The sequence below is a fragment of the Numida meleagris genome, chromosome 1, assembly GCF_002078875.1.
Source record: "Numida meleagris isolate 19003 breed g44 Domestic line chromosome 1, NumMel1.0, whole genome shotgun sequence".
Taxonomy (NCBI): Eukaryota; Metazoa; Chordata; class Aves; order Galliformes; family Numididae; genus Numida; species Numida meleagris.
The window spans coordinates 19956933-19979476 of NC_034409.1; the positions used below are offsets into that span (position 1 = coordinate 19956933).

Sequence of the window (22544 nt, forward strand, 5' to 3'; positions counted from 1 at the left end):
GCTGCCTGTCTCAGATCACCTGCTCATCCCCCATATGCCTTAACATCTCTTCCAGGAGATCTGCTCCATGAAGTTCCCAGGCACAGAGGTGAAGTTCACTATCCTATAGTTCCCTGGGTCTTCTTTCTCCCTTTCTTAAAAACAGAAGTGATGTTTCCCTTTTCCAGTCACTAGGGACTTCACCTGACAGTCATGAATTTTCAAATGTAATATTGAGTGGCTTGGCAATCACCTCAGCCAGTTCCTTCAGAATCTTGGGATGCATGTTGTCCAGCCCCATAGACTTACACACAGTCAACCTCAGGAGGCAGACTCTGACTTGTTCCATTCTTACAGTGAGAAAGATATCGCGCCCCCCAACCCTCACTTGCAGGTTTAAGGGCGTAAGAGACACAAGAATCCGGACAGCCACTGAAGACTGAGGCAAAGAACTTGTTGAGTAGGCTTGTCAACATTCTCTATGTCTGTTCAAATCATTCCTCCTTCTCATTTTTCAGAAAAGGTACACTCCTTTTTGCCCATCTCTTCTGACCAATGTACCTGCCAGCTCTCTTCCATTCCTGTGTTCTTAAGGAGAGTTTACCAGGGGACCCTATCCAATAATTTTGCTCTTCAGAAGTTCAAGGTCCTGACTTTGCTCTTCGCCAGGTCTGTATTCCTAAAGATCACAAACTCAAGTCACTGCAGCACAGACTGCCTCCAATCTTAACCTCTATAACTATCTCCTCTGCAATTTGACTGACATTTATACTTTCATCAAACTTAATAATATCTTGACCTCAAGTAATACTTACAGAAAATTTGGACTAGGGTATTCTATTCCTTTTTGCTTGCAAAAATATTTTCCCATCTCTTGCTGCAATATTATTCTAATTGATCACTTTCTAGGAGTTTGTAAGGTATTTTTTAGACTACATGAAAATAATTATAGTCATTTCCTTTCTGATTTGGAGCATTATGTAATTAACTACCTATAACTCGCCTCTATTCAACTACTTTGGAGAACTCCCTTTAAAAATCAGTGGGAAAATAAATCTGATTTCTGATGGGCTTCAGGGAAATTGAGTGCTTGCATGAATTCAAGATCAATTTCTCATGATTTTTGAGGCAATTCAAAGACTTTATGGTTCTATGTGTCAAAAATAGCAAATCAAGAGCTAAAATATACTAATATTTTTATTGATTAATAATACCTGTTTCAGGTAAACATACATGTCTCCTTGAATGATCCAGTACTAGGGGGGAAAAAAGTACTTTATAACCATCATAAGTACACGAGAGAATATAGGGCATTATTGTGATGACTTCTCACTGCAGTAATGTGTTTAAAATGAAATTGTCTTTTTAAAATTGATTACAGAGAGTTTTGTAAACCAATTTTCCGAAGAATAAATGGATATAATGAAATCCAAGGTCATCAGCTGAAAAAAGTGTTGATGCAGGAATTTAACATGTGGATTCAAATTAGACAATGGTTATCATTCTTTTATTCATCATGAGTTTCTTCAGTAAAGCTCTTTCCCTTTACATTTCTCCAAGATTTCATGTAAATCTAGAAAAAGAGAGAAGTATTAATTTCAGCAGATTGATATGATGGGAATTTGGTGTTCAGACAAAAGGAAAAAAAATGAAAGAAAAAGAACAATTTCTGATCATTTGAGTTACTTCTATGAAATAATTCTTAAGATTATTGTACTCATGAATGACAAAATTCCATACGTCTTAACATTAATTTTGAATATGCTCTAAAACATTAAGAATGTCAGAGCCAAGTCTACAGCAAATGCAGCCTTGAGTCACAGTTTGGTTATAAATTTAATTAGACTATTGAGAATAAGAGAAAACTACAATAGTAGAATCAATCCAGCAGTAGCCTAGTCAATGACTTAAAGAGATAATTTAAGCACCCTGGAATATTCTAAACACAGAAGTGCTCCAAAAACTACGACAGTTCTATTCACTTTCACCTCTCAGTACTTTATTTCAGATCATTGAGAAAGTATGAGAAGTATGAGCATTTCTCTAAGCCAAAGAAGGCAGAACAATTTAATCGCTCACAACAATCTGGAAACTGTGATAGAAAAAAAAAAAATCTATAAAGTGCTCTTTTGATCGTATTCTCTATCTGTGTTTGCTGCATCCATTATACTATTGCAGCATAATTATAAAAACCCAGACTCGTTTGTTATGACACTACTGACCACTGTGCTAATAACTGATAGCAAACAATCTGTTTCCTCTCAAATTTATTCTAAGCTACAGAAAATCAGTGATATAAATCATGCTGCAGTGTTCTGAATGCATAACACCCATGCACTTCAGAAGACAGTTTATACTTTACCTAAGTTACAGCTGATTTACTCTGTAATTATAAAATGGAAATGTACATCATGCTGGGCTGTAGGTGCATTAGGGTGACCAAGGGAAATATTCTGAAACACGATAATAGAAGTAAAGCATAATGGCAAAACTCACTAAAGCATACTCCTTTTGATAAAAAAAGAAGACAGTTAAATTCTGGGTGAAGAGTATGCCTGTGGTTGTCCCCTTCCATAGAAGAGAGCTGTTCCCTGCATACAAACTTCACCAAAAGGTTGCAGTCACTCATCAGAAGGAGACAGCCCAGCAGAACTATTATTTTAAACTATTTTAGCTAGCCCAGCTCATTTTTCTTGCAAAAGGTTAGGGAGAGCTCACATGAGCAGTCTGCAGGCAGATCTAAGAGGGCAATCATCTCTTGACAGCAAAACAAGGAGTTGGGGGGCAGTAACCTTTTCCACCAGCAAAACCAGATGGTATGTCCATACCACAAGGCACAGAAACCAGGAATGCAAACATTCAAAGAGGACTAACTTCGAGCAGAAAAAAAGACTCAAATACCACCAGTGCTACTGACAAGCAGTAGTCATAATTCACCCTAGCATGAAAAAGACCGATGGTTCATCTAATGAGAAAAATCAATAGTATTTGTCTTACTTAATGTTGACATTTTTAAAACTTCTCTGTATTTGCAGGGCAAAGGCCAGTTAAACCATGCATATTTCATCTGGAAGGTACAGTGACCTTACCATCTTGCCCTTTTTCAACCCCGACCTTTCAAGACTACAGTGAAGAGCTAATCATCATTAAAGAGGGAACAGATATTCACGAGCCATAAAATCATTTTTTCCCCAATCTGTTTCTATATATGTATTACTAAGATTCTGGCTCAGTTTCCATCACCTAAAAAACAACTTTATGTTTGCTTCTTTATTTAAATTAATTTGCCAACCTGTCAATGCAAGCTGTATTTCTTCAAAGACCAAGGTTATCCCTGAAAACCTGTAGTTTGGGGGTCTCTGCTGCCAAATTAATTGCTTAATTTTGGTGTAAGTGATCCTAAAACAATATTCTCTGACAACTGCTAATTGGCCTATGTGGAGTTCATTAATTCAGATCAGGGATCTATGGAGTTGATGTGATTTGCAGTTTTACCAGAGAGACCAGTCCCTTACTATGACTGGAGACAAATTTTCACCTCTCACTTCAGTTTCATTTCCTCCATTTTTTATTTGCAATACATGATAGAAGCCACTGATTAACTCACTCCATTTTCCTTCTGTTCCTGCAGCCATCTGAATCTCATTCAACCAATTACTTCTGCTTTCCTTAATTTTCTCTCTCCGGGTTTCTTTGCCCACTAATTTTTCTCAGCCAAAAGCCACTTAACCTCCCACTCCCCTTTGATGTGTTTTCAATAGGAGGAAGAATAAAAAATGTCTCGAGTTCCTCTTCTCCTTGTCTCCAGCAGCATCTCCAGTATGATCTACTGGGAATTCTTGATTTCATTTTAGAAGCATGCAGTACAAAGCAAGGTTTTGTCATAGCTGTTTTCACATCATTTTCTGGTAGCTAGGGACTGGCTCTACTAGATGTACAGCGCTGTTTCCTCACATTAATCTCAGAGTTATCTGAAACTCTCAGAAACCAAAAGCTCAGGTACTAAAATGACAGCTGCCTCTGAAAAACAGCAAAAGCAAAATCCTGATCCCCACTGAATTAAATAGTTGAGTTTTGCTCAAAATCTTTATTTGCTGAGAAAGTCTTATCTGCTATATAAATAGCAACACAGAGGTAAAGCACAATTTATACTGTTGTTGACTTTTACATAACTGTAGCTGCTAAACTTCAAAATTCAGTGAAGAGATGTCCATAGAAAATGAGCTTCTTCATTACCAAATCTTACTGAACGATACACTCAATAATACATTTAGCATGTTCACACTATGCACCCCTTTCACACTAGCTTACTAACTCAGATTTTGGCAATTTAAAAACATAGTGCATTCTGATATCCAGGGAACAGAAGTATTTTTAAAAGCATTCCAGAAATGAACATAATGCCTATTTGTACTACATTAAGTGATTTTGTTGTACTGATTGGACTCAAAATAATCTAACTCACCTCCATTGCTTTTTGTTTCTTTTTTTTTTTTTTTGCTGTGCAGACACATTCTGACCAACTAATACATATACTTCCTTTTTAAAAAATATGTATTGTCAAATTTATGTTATTCTATTAGGAGCTGATTAGTCCTATAACAATTACTGAAACAAAAATGTAATTGACTGTGGCTTAATGTGATTTATAATACATTTCCGTGCATAAAACCAGTCTCTAATTTTCCTTGTCTGTTGCATACTCTCTTCATTTACCGGAGAAAGCTGCTTTAAAATAAGATATTGACCATGAAAAGTTCATGTATCAATTGATCTATTCACAGTGATTTCCTTCTTACAAACAAGGACTCACAGAAATGAATAACGTTATAGCTAATGCGAGCTAGTTAATCCATGCTTAGGCTACTCAGGAACACATATAATAAGAAGTGGCTCTGTATGTGAATTTCTTGGAGTACTGTTTTATTCAGTGTTTTACACTGCGCAGTAATAATAAAATGCATTAGGCATGATTCATTTCCAATAGTCATCTACATTTTAATGTCTCAAAATTAAAGAGAAGAAAAATGACAAAGACTTATGACAGCTAACACAAATTTCAATCTACACACTTCATTTTAAACAATACTCCAGGTTGTTAACTGAGTAAAAAGGTTTGTAAAAACAAGCTCAATGAAAAGAAAGAAGGAAAAGAAAGACCGATGTCATGTGAGATATATCAGTAAAGCTGACAGAAAGATACTCTCTATCCACTAAAAATGGCAATGAAAACTGATGAAGGCCATGAGGATTACTTGTCCACGCAGCCAGAAAGCTCGCAAAAAAAATATTATAAATAAATGAAGTTGATATCAAAGGTGGGACACTCTCACTTAGTGCCACATAAAAGGTTTGAGAGAGATTCTGACCCCTCCGAGAAGCACCTGAAACCTTCCAGGGTTGGACATCCAAGACCAGTAGAGTGAATCACCCCAGGGATGCAGTTCATGTCCAGTGATCACCAAAAGAGGAAATAATCTTAGATGAGATGGCTAACTCTCAGAGAGCACATTACAAGAAATGAACGTCTCCCTGCAAAGGTTTATCTGCACTGCAGATGATGCTGCATTTGAATACAGGAAGACAAGTCTGCTCCAAGTTCAAGTTTGCTAAGATAACAGTAATGAAACGGCAGAACAGCCTTCTGCAAAGAGATATCCATGCTGGTTGCTGGCCTATATTCAAGGCAAGGTACCACACTGTGCTGATGAGATTAGAGTTAGAGAAGGGGGGTTTATCTGTCATATAATCATATCTTTATTTGTTCCGGAGATCTGCCTGAAGCACACAAGTGACCTTTTCACCTCAGATTAGCACACGCAAATTTCTTCACATATGCAAGTACAGCGGCAATTATTTCTACATCTCAGACATAGGAAATGTCAGCCTATAGGAAATCCTGTATTTTACCATCTAGTACCACCCCATGCAGGGCTGAAAGTATCAGAATTAATCAACATTACCCAGTAGGCAATGGTGGGTTAAGGAAACTCTGTGAACATTGTCTGGCTCTGATAGGAAAATAAAATCATTCACTTGACAAATTCCTGCTTATAATTAGTGTGGGTCATGAAACCGTGGAAGCAAAAGTGTAAATGTTTAGTGGGCTGAAGTAGATTCTTATTTAAATTTAGCTGCTGAAACAATACAGATACAATACAGGTACATAATATCCTCTGAACATTTTTTTACCACAGTTTAGGAGTAGATGGAATTGAGTCTTCTATAATACAGTGTCTGTAGACTTTGATGGTTAAGTAGACAAAAATAAATAGCTAACTAGAGGAGCCTGTATCTGAAATATATCAAAATTTGTTGTTATGCGTTTTTCCTCTATCCTCACGCTAAGAATCATGTTTCTTACAGTTTAACTGATGTAAATAAATAATCTTATTTCAAGGAATTGAAGCAGCCCATAAGCACGGTATTATATTGTATTTCATTTTCACTCTTTTTTAAAATCATCCTGAGTTATTCTCTGCTGACTTCCTCCTTTCAATCAGAATTTCTTCTATGCCTAATGTCTGACTGACATGTATGTAGGTCAAAGCAATTATATTCCTTTGTTAAACAAGATAGCTTAAAACAAGGGAAGCCATCTCCCTGTCACACAGCCTTAAACAAAAATAAGCCATTCAAGCTGAAAAAGTTCCTGGAGAAAGACCCAGAAAGATGAGGACACTGATTGTGCTTGTAGAAAGTAAAAAGCAATGAGAAAACCTGAAACATTCCAGAGAACTATTTCCTACAATAATCTTGGGGGAAGGATAGAAATAAGGTACCATGATTCAGAGCTGCATGTTGGGATTAGAGCGTCTGACCAAGAATAATTTCCTTCTCCTTGTTCCTACTGTTTTATAGAAAAAAGAAGTCTGTGTGCACTCTTTGTTTAGCAATATGTTTGCAATAAGAAATGCTGGATTTAGGGTGTGTCCATCGCTTTTCACAATGTTGAAATAACAATAGGCTTAGGTGTTGATTTGCTGCTATTCATTATTTCTAGGATTTTATGTCCACACAACATATTAACTAAGAAGCAAGTTTACTCCAGTTGTTGGTCCTAGATGCATACTATGCATAGGTAGAAAGCTAAGCACTAGAGCACTGGAGACTAAGGGGTTACCTCATTAATGTTTATAAATATGTAAAGGTTGAGTGTCAGGAGGATGGAGGCAGGCTCTTCCCAGTTACACCCAATGATAGGACAAGGGACAACAGATGCAAGCTGACACATAGGAGGTGCCACATAAATATGAGAAAAAACTTCTTCACAGTGAGGATAACAGAACACTGGAACAGGCTGCCCAGAGAGGTTGTGGGATCTCCTCATCTGGAGACATTCAAAACCCAGCTGAATGCGTTCCCGTGTGACCTAATCTAGGTGTTCCTGCTCCAGCATGGGGACTGGACTAGATGATCTTTCAAGGTCCCTTCCAATCCCTGATATTCTGTGATTCTGTGAATTGGACCTTCACACTGGAAGCAGGGCACTGTAGATGGTGCCCTAGTGCATGATGCCATCATCAGTGCCTCCAGGAGAAAAAAAAATGGGGGGGGATGCTTGAGTAGCTAATCATAAAACAGAAAATACAGTCATTCTAGTTATTTAAAATACTGATATGTGACATGTAAAGACTGAAGCCCCTCTGTGAAAAGTTAATGGCACAAATCCAATAGGATTATAATAGAACATTACTATATTTTCTGTTTATTCCTCTAATTGCTATTACAATAGAAATTGAGAGATGAGCTGATCTGTTTTCATACCCACCCATTTTCTATACTCAGATCTTTTGCTGAATTAATCTTCCCCCACCAACTTTGTGTTATTGGGGAGTTTCCTGTAAAATAAGTTTTTTCTGTTGCAAGTCTCTGCCAGAACTCTACTGTTTAACATGGACTTGAAAAGTCCAAAAGGCTGTACATACCTGAAAATAGCTCTCTGATTTCAATAAGAGATTAGTTCTTTTTCCAGAGCTAGTTCCAACAATGCAGAACAAGCTAAATTGGAAATTAGATTATGATGGCAGTGGTATGAAGGACAACTGTATATAGTCCACTGTCTAAGCAAATATTAAAAATTATGAACACAATACATTGATCAGACAGTATATGAGTAGGATTGATAGGCTCCTTCAGTAAAGGAGTGAAATGGAACTCTTTCATGCCAAAAGGGTGCTTTCAATAAAATAACTATTTCAGCTAGCTCCTACAATTATATCTTGGCATAAATGTCATCTTGCCCTACCTCTTCTATATCCTAATGAGTCTCATGTAACTAGGTCTGGCAGCTGGGCAAGAAAAGCAAGCACACCTGACTTTCAACACTGTGACCAGCAATAATACATCCCTCTTCATGTGTTACCAACAAAGCAAGATAGAGGCACCAATTCCCCTAGTAATGGTCCCGGGGAACCCTTTTTATTGTCCAAGTGAAATGAAAGTGAGAGAAGTGGTTGATATATGTGATGTTTGTACTTACTAGAGAGACTTCAACAAAAGTGCAGAGGGAAGTCTCATGAAGTTTAGTAAAGGGAAATTCCTAGCCCTGCATATGGGGAAGAATTACCCCATGCACCAGTACAGGCTAGAGGTTTACCAATACGTGTAAATGCATGATGGAGGTCAGTAGAATGCATGGAGCCAGACTCTTCTCTGCGGTAAGCAGTGGTAATACAAGAGGCAACAGGCCTTAATTAAATCCCCTTAATTGAACTACAGTGTGGATATCCACACTGTAGCCTATGGAGGACCCCACACCAGAGCAAGTGGATAATTCTGGAAGAACTGCAGCCCATGGAAGACCTACAATGGAGCAGGTTTATCCAATGTCTGCAACTCCAGGAGAGGACCCATGCTGCATTAGGAAGCAATGTGAGGATGAAGCAGAAGTGATGTTATGGACTGACCACCACCTCTGCTGCCCATCATCCTGTGCATTCACGGCAGAAGTCAAAAGATTCAAGAACAAAGGAGTCAAATTGAGCCTTGGAAAATAAAATAGGGGGCTGGAGGGTTGTAATTTTTTTTCTTTTGTTTCTCACCATTCAAATCTACTTGCTGTAAATTAATGTTTCTAAAGTCAGATCTGTTTTGCTGTGATGTTAACTAGCAAGTTATCTATGTGTCTTTATCTCAACCCACGTACTTCCCCATTTTCTTTTATTCCTCTGCACTTTTGAGGAGGGAAAGCAAGAAAGCTGCTGGGTGAGTGTCTGGAAGCTGGCCAAGGTCAAACCACCACAACCAGGCAGTCTCTTAGACTGAAAGAATACCTTGAAAAACCCTCTAACTGTATAATTCAAAGTATTCAGAAGTCTTACATATGCCCTCATATACAACGATGCTCATTTGCTTTTATTAGAGGCTCCTATTGTTTCAAACTCCTTTTTCTATGAAGTGAGATCAATGGCTTCTTAGAACTAGCTTAAAACAAAGACAGGGAAAACTACAGTCATGTTTTTAAGAAGTGTTTTCTGAGGCATGCACTGTAATACCTTGACCTTCTATCTCTCTTTATGTACAGCTTAAAACCAAAATTAGACGATAACTACTTCACATAGCCTGTAGTAATCCTCTAATGCATTTTTATAGTTCTAAAAGCTTTTTCAATAACAGAATTACTCTTATCCAATTACTGATTTCAGAAAAAACAGGTAGGTGCTTTCAGAGTACAATTCTTACACCCTAGACAGATTCAACTTCTTAGAAAACACTTTATTTCAAAATAAAACTTTTAGTGCCTTAATGCTACTTCAGTTATAGGCAGCCGTCTTTGGAGCAAGACCTGGGACCTACTGCTCTAATACCATAGAGGACTTCTCTGAGAGCTAGATTCAGAGCTAGGTGCTCTTCTGCACAAGCTCCCCCTTTCTTCCTCTGCTGTCCATCTTACCTTCTTGTCTTCAAACACTACTTCCAAGAGAGGTGCAGTCTGCAAGCTCCAAGAACAGATTGTTAGCAAGTTTAGAGCCAACTCCTGAAAGACAGGAGAGTACGGTTAGAATGTTTTAAAGGGAAGATGATCAAATATAGGTTTCCCTCTTTCCGCACAAGTATTTTGAGGGCAAACCATTGTATACGAGGTTCTGACACACAGTTCATTGGCAGCTATGTTTTAAAACTAAAAATCCTGGGTTTTCAGCTACATGATTTTTGAAAGAAATTGTCATTTACTTCATTGGGATTTAAACTCCAAATAACTATATCTTCTGTATTTCTAGTTCTGGGAAACTGCAGTAAAACACAACTTGGGCTTCCAAAAAATGATGAACTAGAAATAGAGGAAAAAAAATTTCTTACAGAATCACAGGGGTTGGAAAGGACCTCTGAGGATCACCTAGGCCAACCCCCCTGCTAAAGCAGGTTCCCTACAGCAGTTTGCACAGGAAAGCATCCAGGTAGGTTTTGAATATCTCCAAAGAAGGAGATTCCACAACCTTTTGGGCAGCTTGTTCCAGTGCTCTGTCACCCTCACAGTAAAGAAATTTTTCTTCATGTTAATATGGAGCTTCTTATGTTCCCATTCATGCCCACTGTCTCTTGTTCTGTTGCCAGGCATTGAAAAGAGCCTGGCCCCACCCACTCAAAACCAGCCCTTTTGACATTTATAAGCACTGGTAAGATTCCCTCTCTGTATTCTCTGCTCCAGGCTGAATAGTCCCAGGTGTCTCAGCCTTTCCTCATACAGAAGATACTCCAGTCCCCTCATCATCTTTGAGGCCCTTTGCTAGATTCTCTCTAGAAGTTCCTGCCTTTCTTGAATGGAGGGGTCCAGAACTAGACACAGTACTCCAGCTGTGGCCTCACCAGAGCACAGAAGAGGGGAAGGATCACTTCCCTCGACCTGCTGGCCACATTCTTTTTAATGCACCCCATGGTACCATTGGCTTTCTAGGCCACAAGGGCACACTGCTGGATCACGCCCTCCACCAGGACACCCAGGTACTTCTCTACAGAGTTCCTTTCTATCAGGTCATCCTCTAACATGCACTATGTGTGTGGTTATTCCTCCCCAGGGAGGAATCTTTTTATATGATCCATTCTGTGCACATTCTATATGAATGTATAATTCCACTGCTTGCAGATTTATGCCATGCCAATATAAATCTTCAAACTCTTCACAGATGCTTCAATCTAGATTTTTCTGCAGTTACAGATATACCAAGATTCCAGACACATCAAGAATTCCAAAAGTTGCTTTGATCTCTACCAATAGAATGCTTACTGATCTGTTCCACATGCCATACTGAAGTGGAAAATAAGTCACAGTAATGGCATTTAACACTGTAATGCAAAGTGAATTTACAAGAAACATCAAACAATATAGCAATGCTTCTACTGAAGACTGTAATATATCATCCTGGAAAAATACAGTTGCATCATTCCACTTTTTAAGGCTATAATTTCATCATGGAATTGAGAAAGCTCCAAAGTTAATCTGCCTCTTCTTGAAGATATCAACTTGATGCCTTTTCCAGATTCTGTTCTGTAATGCTCACATTTCCAGTCTCCATGTAAGAGAGCAGATGTGCATTGGGCTGCTGCTCAAATACCCTGCAGAGGGAGAACTGAATAAATGTTCTTGGAAGTTAAATCATTGCTGTTAGGATGTTTGTAAGATTGAGACTTCGAATGAGCATCTTGACAGACATAACAGATGAACAGTTCCACAGAGTAACAGTTTCCAGAGGAGAACCCCTGGCATTCCAGTTTACTCCACAGTTTTAAAGACATGTTTAGACATTTAGCTGAGTGATTTTGATTAAACGCCATTCAAATAAATGACAATACAGGACTGGGGTCACATATTAGTAGTCAAACTAACTTTAAAAAACATCATCAGCAGTTCATTAGGAATTTATATTTTATTTTTACAGCTTCATGCTCTGTTTTCTGAATGAAAAATAGGGCAAATATTACTTCATCAATTACATTGTACATACAGGTTGCATAACATCAAAAAGCCTGATGGATTTTGTTATTTACATGCAGTAACATGCCTAATTATTCTGCTATATTTATCTAGATGCACGTACCTGCATCTGCATGCCAAGAAATAAAGACAATAATACTTGTTTGAATGCGCAGCTACACTAAAAATGATAAAAGCAATTTTTGTCTCTCACACCAGTAGAATATAAATTGACTGAAAATATTTTAAGCGGAGCTGTAGAGCTAAGGAAAGTTCCAGTTTTGTATAGAAGAATAATAACCTCTTTAAAAGTAGCAGGCATCTGAAAACAGACGAACAATTAAATCCACCTTCAACTAGAATTACATATGTTTTCCTCTACAGTAAAATGAAAGCTTTAGATCCCCACTAGCTGATATGTACATTCCACCCTTCCAAGTCCCAAATTATCATTTGTATGAGAGCTTCTCAACCTATAACCATATGTGCAAACATCGAGAAATACAGTAAAGTCTCTGTCCTAAAAATCTATGGCATGCACAAAAAGGTCTGCAGCAGTGAAGTGTTAATATCCTTAACTGTAGCTAATTGCAGTTAGATGTAGTTCAAGTGACACTTTAACACTGAGAGAACAGTTTAAGTTGACTTCTTGTGGTAAGACACACGGATCTTATTAAAGTGTGAACCACTTTGACAAATCAACATACACAAGCTCCAAAAGATTGAGTTGAATGATAAAACGGATCATTACCAGCCTCTAATTATGATTCTTTTTGTAATCAGGAAGCAAAGAATAAATGGCCATCTGTGCTATTTGAGGCAAATTTAGTCAGTCACCTCCAACAAAATCTTAAGTGAAGGGTAAATTCCTTAAAGTTTATTAAATTTCTACAAAGATTCCTGGTACCGAGCAGCAGTTTATAATTAGAATTTCAACTTTCTATACACATCTAAAACCTAGTACAAAAATGCTGATAGTATTTTTATGTATACTACTGTATAACTTTAAGAAACATTTTTCACGCAACATGTAGAAAGAATAGGCCCGTAAGCAGAGTACAAGCCAGAAGTTTTACCAAGCTCATCTTCAGTCTACTCAGAAATCAACTGAACATCACAGGACCTCTAAGCCATTCTTTCCTGAAGCCTACACTGAGAGGAACAATCAGGCAGACGGTTCACAGAGGTTAAAAAGCCAGTAGAAAAAAGATGCATGAGTACATACATTAGCTTTCCCATTTGTAATGCTATAACAGGATAGAAAGTACCACATAATAGCAGGGCAGCAGAAATGAAGGAAAAGAGCTGCTTACCTTTAGAAAACCTCAAGTAGACAGGGATCTCTACCAAGAGAAACCTCCCTACCCCCCCAATCCTTAAATGAGGTCTGGGAAGGGGTGGATCCTGGCTCCACCCCTTCTGGTTACTCAGGTGCATTGCATGCACCTGAGCTCCCCTGCATTGGCCCTGCCTTCCCACCAGGTGCTCAGTCACTGCTTCAGGCCATGACTTAGCATTTCCACTACACCATCCAATATAAAGTGTAAGGAAAAGAACTTGCATAACTTTTCTTTCACTTCCATATAGTCTTCCAAAAGGCAATGAGTAGGGAACTCCCTTATTTCATTCACTTCTATGAATCCATCGTCAACTTTCAGCTAGACCACTACAGCAGAATATCTATAAGAACCTGCAGAAAATTTGTTCTCCATGAGAAACATTATTATATTGCACACAGCTCAAGATGGGCCTATTTTCACAAATTAAGTTTTACCCTTTCTGCCTCACCAGAAACTGGACACAGTAAGTAAATTAAACCAATAAAATTTAATTCCCTTCTGTGATTTCCTATCGTGCCCCCTAAGTTGAAACGGCTTGTGTCACTTTGCTAGAAAAGAGCAAAGACTCCTCCTATTTTCTCTCCATTCATCACAGAGGTGGTCTCTGTGTATTAAGTCTCACAATCCTGCATTAACCAGCTATTCCAAATAATTCCATACTGGAAGTTGTTGGGAGTTATTCTCATAGAGGCAGCCTGCCTTGGAGCGCCTCATTCAATGCAACAGTTCCAAACAACTCAGTTTCAAACTTGTTCAATTCTGCTCCTCAAAAGATGACGCATCCTAGACAGATCCTACAATAATACAGAATATTCAATATAAATCCATGAAATCTGAAATTAAGGGAAACAGTCAATCAACCCAGAACCCTGATTACATGACACCATACATTTATTCTTTTTGAAGAAAAAATAAAATATATCAGCCTCTTAAATTTAAAAGAGTGAGGCAGGGGGGAAGTGGAATTTACCAGGCACCTTTTCACTTCTCAATTTTCCTCCGGTCTCAATCCACTATACTGAGGAAAATGCATAGGTATGGGAGAATCATACTGCTGAGCTGAGCTCTTTCCCCCCCCCTTCCTTTTCATTTTGATGATAAAATTCAAAAGCTAATAAAATCAGACAGATTATAGCAGCACTGATGAATGGCTATGTCTGGATTTCCTGTCTGGAGACTGGAGCAGGCAGTGTCTGAGAAAGAAGACAAGGCAGTCAGTGCATAGAGAGAAAAGGAATATCCAGCAGATGGATTATGTCTGGCTGCTCCCATTATTAATACTGATCTGTATCAGGCAGTGATGAATACGGAGAAGCACTCAGAAATACTAATGATTTCACCCTCTAAGTACTAATTTCTACCCTTCTATCCTTTTTAGCATTAAAAATGCTCTCTGATCTTGTCATTGATGGAAATGGTTATAATGAAGAGGCAGGGCTTTTGTGAAGAAAGAATGTACTAGATTTAATGAAAAATATTAAAATCAGCTTTAAAGATAGAGAAGTCATAAACCACAATCAAAAGAATATCAGAAAAAAAAACTCTCTCCCCCCAAACAATTTATATTCTTATTTAAATGCAATTTTCAATTGTCAACACTGTAGACTAAATACATTCTGAGGTATGAAAACAACTGAGGAACAGAAGACATGTTGGGTAACATAGACAGTACTATGATTAATTAAGCAATATTCATGCTGCACTGAAGTTAAGGTCAGTGTTATAAAACCTCCATTCCCTCAGATCTTTAACTTTCAGTGTTCTCCTTGACTAATTTAGTAGAAGTTGATACTAAAACATCTAGCAGCCAAATCTAGCACTGCATATTTACCAGCAAGATTGTTTGCTTTTTTAAGTCCATATTGTTTTACTATATACAGATATCAGCCATGTCTAAACTGGACTTACTGACCTAGAACATCCTTCTCACTTCTAAATACTAATAAGATAAAAATTGTTCTATTAATGAAAGTCAAAAGAATCTCACTTTAAGGCCTGAAAGTGCCTAAATATTCACTAAAGCAAGCTGGAGATGGAGAGATACCTCACCAGACTGGAAGTGACAGGTAAAAGAGATCAAGCATGCTGTAAGAGCAACCTGAAGCACTTACCCAGGATGAAGTATGGGACATCATCTGGGATGGAAGTTCAGGAGGTGACTCCGATTTTGCAGTTCTTGCTGATCACTCTGCCAGGAATGATTTGGGGCACTAATATGAACAGCTCAGGGCAACAAGAAGTGCCAGCTACCCTGGACTAGCTGAAAATATTTTCTTAGTTGTGGCCTAAGAGATGAGAGAAAACTGTAGAGCACTAGCTCTGTAAATACAATTTGTTGAAGTATTTCCTTCTTTCTATCCAACAGATAGTTCTGCTGAGCTTTGATTCTTTTTTTTTTTTTTAGAAAAAAATAGGTACAGTCTTAGAAATTTATATTTCAAATGCAGGGTAATCTTTTAGATTATTTTCATTCCCAAATAAATTTATGGGCTATTTTATTTACAGCAACCTTCCGGAACTGAAGTACTGTTTTGAACACAATGCCAGAAATTCACTGCCCTTCTACGAAAGCTATTCCAACCACAAAATACAGCTTTTCAACACGCAATTTCCTTTAAAAGTGTGTCTTCATTCTCTTGAAATACAAATAGCATTTTCTTACTTTCATCTGTCTTTTGCCACTTTTAACTTCAGACTTCAATCATGCTGGAGAACTTGTGGTTCTGTACCTAAAAACAAGGACAAGAAATGAATAGTTGGGGCTGTTTTCATTACTCCACCAGTGAGACTGTGTGCAACACCGGGAAATCAGTGTTTGCTCTGTTATTCTCTCCTTTTTCTGAAAAACAGAAGTACAAGTACATCCTCATTTTTATGTGTTTAGTTGCAAGCTTATGTTATATCAGCTTTTGTAAAGGGCTTTGACATTTCTGGGAAAAAGACTGAAGTTTGTGAACACCATCTTCACATATATAGGTATTCAACTGAATCATTCTGTCCTTTTTTTCCCCCTAAAAACATGAGTTTTATTCTTGTTGAGTTTTTTTTTTTTAGCAAAGTGTCATTTTGCAGTGAGTTCTTTACTACTATAAAATGAACTTCTAAAATTAAGAAAAAGACTCTTCTTCATCATTTCTATAACCTACAAAAAACATCTTTAATTCTTCTTTTTTGAAGAGAAAAAAGCAAGAATATTGTAGGAGTTTTGAGCAGGCTTTTAGGATACCTGTAAATTTCCTGAAGAAGGAATTAAACATTGCAAGCCTTTCTCTCCTATGAACAGTCTTTAGTCATGCAAAATGTTTTATGCAATCATTGGAGACGATTCTGAATCTGAGTGGTACTTAGCCAGTAGGTTTCAGTGGAAGGTATTCTTCAACATAAGATTCTGATGCAGTAACATTATTAGCATTCAAACTTTTTATGTAATCCTTCCAGGATTATTTATCTGAAAGTGTTTGTAAATCTAGACATAAAATCAAAAAGATGTACCTTATTAATTCCAGAAAAAAATAACCATAAACACTTGTTTTTACATTTCTGTTTTACTGTATTTTGGATAGTGTTACAATTTCACTGAATAAACAGGTCTTATCTTTAGCATTTCATTCTGCTCTTATAAGCACTAAATGTATCAATAAATTTATAACAACCACATTATAGAATAATAAGCATTATACTTAACATATCAATAAAGTTAGAACAACCGCGTTATAGAATTGTGGGCTTCTTTACAAGTTTGAGTGTAATTAAGCTATTTCAATAACTCGAGTAATTTGGAATAGGAAACTATATTTTTCAAAACAGCACAGCCATTAGCTAACACAAGTATTTTAAAAGCAGCTATACCAATGTGGATGGAATTTAATACCCTTGAAAAGCCCATAATTTATGATCTCTGTCAAAAGTCATTATACATTTTTACAGTTCCTATTCAGGATCAGTATATTTCTAATTTCATAACATAGTACGGAAATTAACTGTTTGAATTTCTCCATTCTGCATTTCTAGTTGCAGTCCAATACATTCTTTTAGCAACACAAACTTCCATATGTCTCTCTTAATTAAGTCAACAGCAAAGCAAGATTTTTTGTCTAGAGCCCTTATAGTAGTCTTCTATTTTCTGTTATTGTACTATTGGATATGATACAGTATCTGAAGAATGAAGTCTCTAAACAGTAATTTCATGTGTGTATGTCATTAAAGCCAATAACAATACTAAATATATAGAAAGGTCAAGGCAAAAGCTAAATGAACTTCAGCAGGATATAGGAATTTCTGTTATAATTCAATATCAAATTCTTGAAGGTATTTCTTATCTGCGGCTTATCCTAATACATCAATAACAGCCTTTTTGTCATAGCTGAAAACTAAGGTTGAAGTTCTAATCATTTTTGTCAGCAGGAAGCCTCCCATCAGCTTTGCAAAGAACCGTGATTAGGAAAACCCATTAATTCCAGCATTTCAGAGAGATCTGAAGTTTGAATATCTGTAGAGTTAGAAAACACGGTACAGCTACCCCATATGTACTTTAACTAGGAAGAATGATGAGCCAGTTAATTGAGGGGATGAGGTTTACAAAGGCATTTCATAGCTTCTCATAGAATGTTCATTTTTAGAGGATATTCACTCACTTACTTTTCCCATATTTACAAATAGACTCACAGGTAGATTCTATGACACAGAGCTTCTTGCAGTGTTATCATTCTCTGTCCTTCATTTCATGGTACAAAATCAAAGTTTGGAGAGTACATTCTTTGGAAATTCCTTCCTCATTATCCAGTTTCTCTCAGCTCCTTCAGAGTAGCTTCACCTTCTCCAAGAAGATACAATTCACAGGTTTTGCAGGACCCCAATGTTTATTTCAGTGCTATTGCACAGCTCACTACATCAGTGTTCGCCACAAGAAAGACGTGTGACCAGTGACCATTCTTACATATCCTGAGAATACTAAGAGGAACAACTCCACCATAAGGAAGACAATAAAGTAAATATTTTAAAACTATGGTTCCTAAAATTTTCTTTAAGATTCTTTAAACTATATTTTAATGTTTAGGTCTCTTCTCTTCTATAATTCTATGATTCTCAAAGAACAATGCTTTGTCCAAGTTTGGAATGCATCTGTGATGCTCTTCTCCAGCAGGCAACAACCTGTGCACTGTGGCAAGCACTTTGCTTTGGCTTTGACAAGGTTAAAGGAGGAGGAGAATTCAACTGGAACGAAAGCTTAAATCAGACTTGGTTGAAGTTGCCTGCTGTGAAGAATGCTGTGGGTGAAGAAGGACCACTCACACAATATGGTAATCACAATACAACATTCGCTAAACACAATAGTTACACAGGCTGATAGTACGGATCCTCACTGTAGTCAGTAGCGTGCTTATATCTTTCTACATGATCTGTTTCACTCTGTCAGCCATAAATGTATTTCTTTATCTCCTCCTCTTCTAGTAAGGCACTTCTCCTCCTTGCTGCTACACCAATCACATTTCTGAGAAATATCCCCAGAAATTACATTCTTTTCCCACCTCAGTGAAACTTGAGGACATCTGCTTAATTAACAGTGCTGATCTAAAGTGAGTCAAGATAGAATAGATAAGAATCAAACAGAAAACAGAAGTAGGTCCCTCAGAGCTCTATTTGTGCCTCAACACCACTATGATCCACAGAAGCCATTATATTCAGTCGCACCATTTCCAGCTCAGATCCAAGGATGAAAGGGGTGCATTTCACAGCTCCATTTGTTTGTTACTTTTGTTTTCTAAAGGTAAGTTCATGTATCACAGAAGTGACAGATAAACTATATTCGAATACCTTTCAGGATATCTTCCTAAGTGATCCTATGTCAGGAAATGCTAACACGATGCTTTGTGAGGATAGAGGCAAGCAGAGAGTCGTGAAGCAAGTGATGGATAAGAGCTGGACTTCTGCATCATTTGAATTCCCTATCATCTCAGTAAAATGAGAAACACTGTCTCCGCAGAGATCCAGCTTGCTCAGAATTGTGAAAATAACATCAGGGAAACAGATTTATCAGGAGGTCAGCTCATTCAGCAGTAAGAATTAGAGATAAAAACCACCCACAAGGGGAGAGATGTAGTTTTGGAGCATTGTAGTCTTCCCCCCACTCCATGAGTATTTGAAGGGCTCTTCAGCTTTTCTGCAAAGACATGGAAACCTGAATAGGCAGTCTCGTCCCTAAAGATATGAGACATCAAGAGCATCTAAACCATAAATAATATCCTCCATCCAAGACACACACAGAAAACTACTTTCATGAGAAAGCAGAGCTAAGGCAGCAGGGAAGAAGCAATCCCACCTGTGAAGCCTATTCATTACACACAAGGGGATTTTTTTCCCCTATACAGACCAGTAGTAAGGGAGAGTGACTTTGCCAGTGGTCACACAGAGAAGGCAACATAATGGGATAAATGAATAACAGACTTCAAATTAAAAGACAGTGCTGTTAATGCAAAAAAAAAAAAAAAAAAAGAAAGAAAGAAAGAAAGAAAAATGTACAAAAGTCATTGAACTAACTATATAAGAAATTCTGGAAAGGGATCCATGTAAAAAGATTTATTTGTTTTTCCAATTTAGAGCTGTTAAGGTTTCAATAAGTCAGCCAGGTTGAAGCTGAAAAAATGAGCTACATAAAACTATAAGAATGATACAATAATTATAACAATGTTCCCACAATTCTTTTGACTTGCACTTGGAGTAAATAAAGCACATGCACATAAATAGCTGTATCTGCAATTTGTTACATTTCTTTTGTGTTGACCTGTTCTACTAGGTCCTTGCTTACAAGATAGAATTGGACGGGTTTGTTCTGTTAGGATTTTATAGGCAATATAAATTTTAAGTCTTGCCTGTATTGCAAGTCCTGTCTTGAAATGCAATCTGCATTAACAAGATTTTGTAGGAAGGAACATCTAAATCAATAAGGTGCACCTGAATCACTCCATGTTCTGCACATTCATTTTTGGATGAGTAACTGGAGAGTGTGCAAAGCTTTTTTGTTTGCCAGCCTCTTTTATCTTCAAACAGATCCACAAATGGATTATTTATAGATGTGAAAGCAGCCCTCTGAGTAAAGCATAAAGGGCAGAGATTACAAAAGATTGATTTCCACAGCTCGTTACTGTCATAAACCTATAACCCAAGCAGATGCACAGGGGAAAACTCTTCTTTTGGTCCGCTGTTTGTTTCTGGCACATGCTTACAAATCTCTTGGGAACACTAAAAGGACATCCGTGCACTACAGTTTGAAATGGCCAGTGAAAAAGACTTGTTGCTGTAGTTTCCACCATTGTTTGCCTCCATTTCATGAATTATTGCGATAAGCCCAGAGATGAGATCCATTTCTACCAGGATCACAGGCTTTATGCATACTATGTGTGAAAATACCACTGTAAGCCTTATACTCAGTGTCTCCTTTGTAGAATTCACAAGGTTTATCGATATCAACAGAATGAACCTACAGAGAGAACTGAGTTATTACCCAATACAATCTGGTGCATAAAATGTAAAAAAGAGATTTTCATATCTCTTTTTCCCGAACAGGTAAAAAAAGTAAACATAACACATCCCTAAATAAGATGGGCTTGAACATCATTTCAGTTGCTCACATCATCTAAGTGTTTTTATGAACTGAAAGCAGTGAGGTATTGGGGCTAGGATCAACTGAATGACAGTTAACAGCACTGGGTTCTGCTCTGACTGTGTAGTGGAACACCTTCACAGTTATTCCAATTCAAGCCTTCTTTTTTTTCCTCATATTTCCCATTTGAAGAGGAGATATAAATATGCTTTTGATAAGTGAATTCCCATTCTCTCAATTTTAATTGATTCAGCTTTTTAAACAGGCTCAGATCTTCCCTATTTTCCTATTTGATTCTCAGTTCCTAATACCAATTCTACAGAATCAAAACTAGTATCACTAAGTATTCTGGCACTTGTATCAGGTGACAAAAAGATATTTCAGTTTCCTTTTTAAACTGAATCTTTAACAGGCTGTTCTTGCACTTCTTACAGTGTCCTCCAGTCTATTCAGTTTAGACATAGATACACAAGGCATGTTTTTTGTTTGCTGTATTCCAGACATAGGGAGAAATCAATACATACAGCTTTCCTCTTCTGAGCTAAAGAAGCAGTGCCTAATTGGCGCAAGCAGTCTTCTGTCAGTCTGCTGCAGAACTGTCACTGCTGTCCTAGAAACACCTCAAGCACAACCTACTCAGCAACATAAGCAATTATGATAAAAGTTTGTAGATATCCTTCTGTATTCTTCTGTCTTAACTTAGAACAAAAATTATAGCTCCTAACTTAGCAAATGGCATCTTGAGCCAAAAAATAAAATAAAATAAAAAAGCCCATAATGAGAGCTGCTTTGTGGCCAAAACTCTGCAGCTCACACTCCATGGAGAGCATCTATCCAATATCAACAGGATTCTACTTCACACAGCAGCCAATTCTTAGTTGTGTTTTCAGAACAAAACCAGTCAAGAGTGCTTTACTAAAATTAATGATCTAGGCCCTGCTGCATTTAGGATAATATTTCTTGTGCTAGGACAGCTCCTCATTATTACTTCTTTTCTTTACTAAAAGAAAAGTTTGTAGACCAGGATGGGTCTACAAATAAATAGAGTAAATAGTAAATAGAGGGAGAAGGAAAAGAAGAAGGGACTGTCATGTCACCCCAATGTACTTGTATGTGACAGCCGTAAATTTAGCTCCCAATCTAGAAAGTAAGCATTAGGGAGTTGTGAACATTAAGCCCTCCAAAGTCACTTTCTTGACCTAAAATGTTACAACAGGTGCTAGATACCTTAAGCAACATACTTACAGTAGGCATATTTAATGTAGTGTTTAGGTGGCTTTGATCACAGGTTTTGTATTTCATGTGAGTAAATGTATTTGTTGTGAAGAAAAGCATCACCATTTACCATGGAATATGTGCTAACTGGATGAAATTAACCGCTTCCAAAAATTCAGAAATCAATAAGTATGTATTATTGTATGGATTTGTACTTGTGGCCTTAATATTTATAGGCTGGCTTGTACACTTCTCAAGTGCCTGCTTCCCTCCTCTCCTGTCTCACCTGCACCTGGAGAGACAGCTAATAATGTCAGCTTGAAAGGACCAGAGGAAGAAATTGTCACGGTATTATCTAAGGGTCTGCGTCCGTGACAAGGGGGACAGGCCCGAAAGAAAAAAAAAAAAGCGAGAAAAGAGGAAGGAAAAAAAAATTGCCGGCGAGTAGAGGCCGGCCCCCGGGGGGTCCGGCGGCTAAAGCGGCAGAGAAGCCGCG

General features: G+C 37.6%; 1 long non-coding RNA gene across 2 annotated transcripts; it reads right to left on the bottom strand.

The window, feature by feature from the left end:
• On the bottom strand, window positions 1202-15421 carry LOC110392526. 2 transcript variants are annotated; one of them, XR_002434450.1, is made up of 3 exons: window positions 15345-15421; window positions 9875-9958; window positions 1202-1552 (listed from the first exon to the last, which is right to left on the bottom strand). It is a non-coding gene; the product is annotated as an uncharacterized LOC110392526 (long non-coding RNA). The 2 variants fall into 2 exon arrangements; XR_002434449.1 differs by lacking the exon at window positions 15345-15421 and adding an exon at window positions 13207-13283.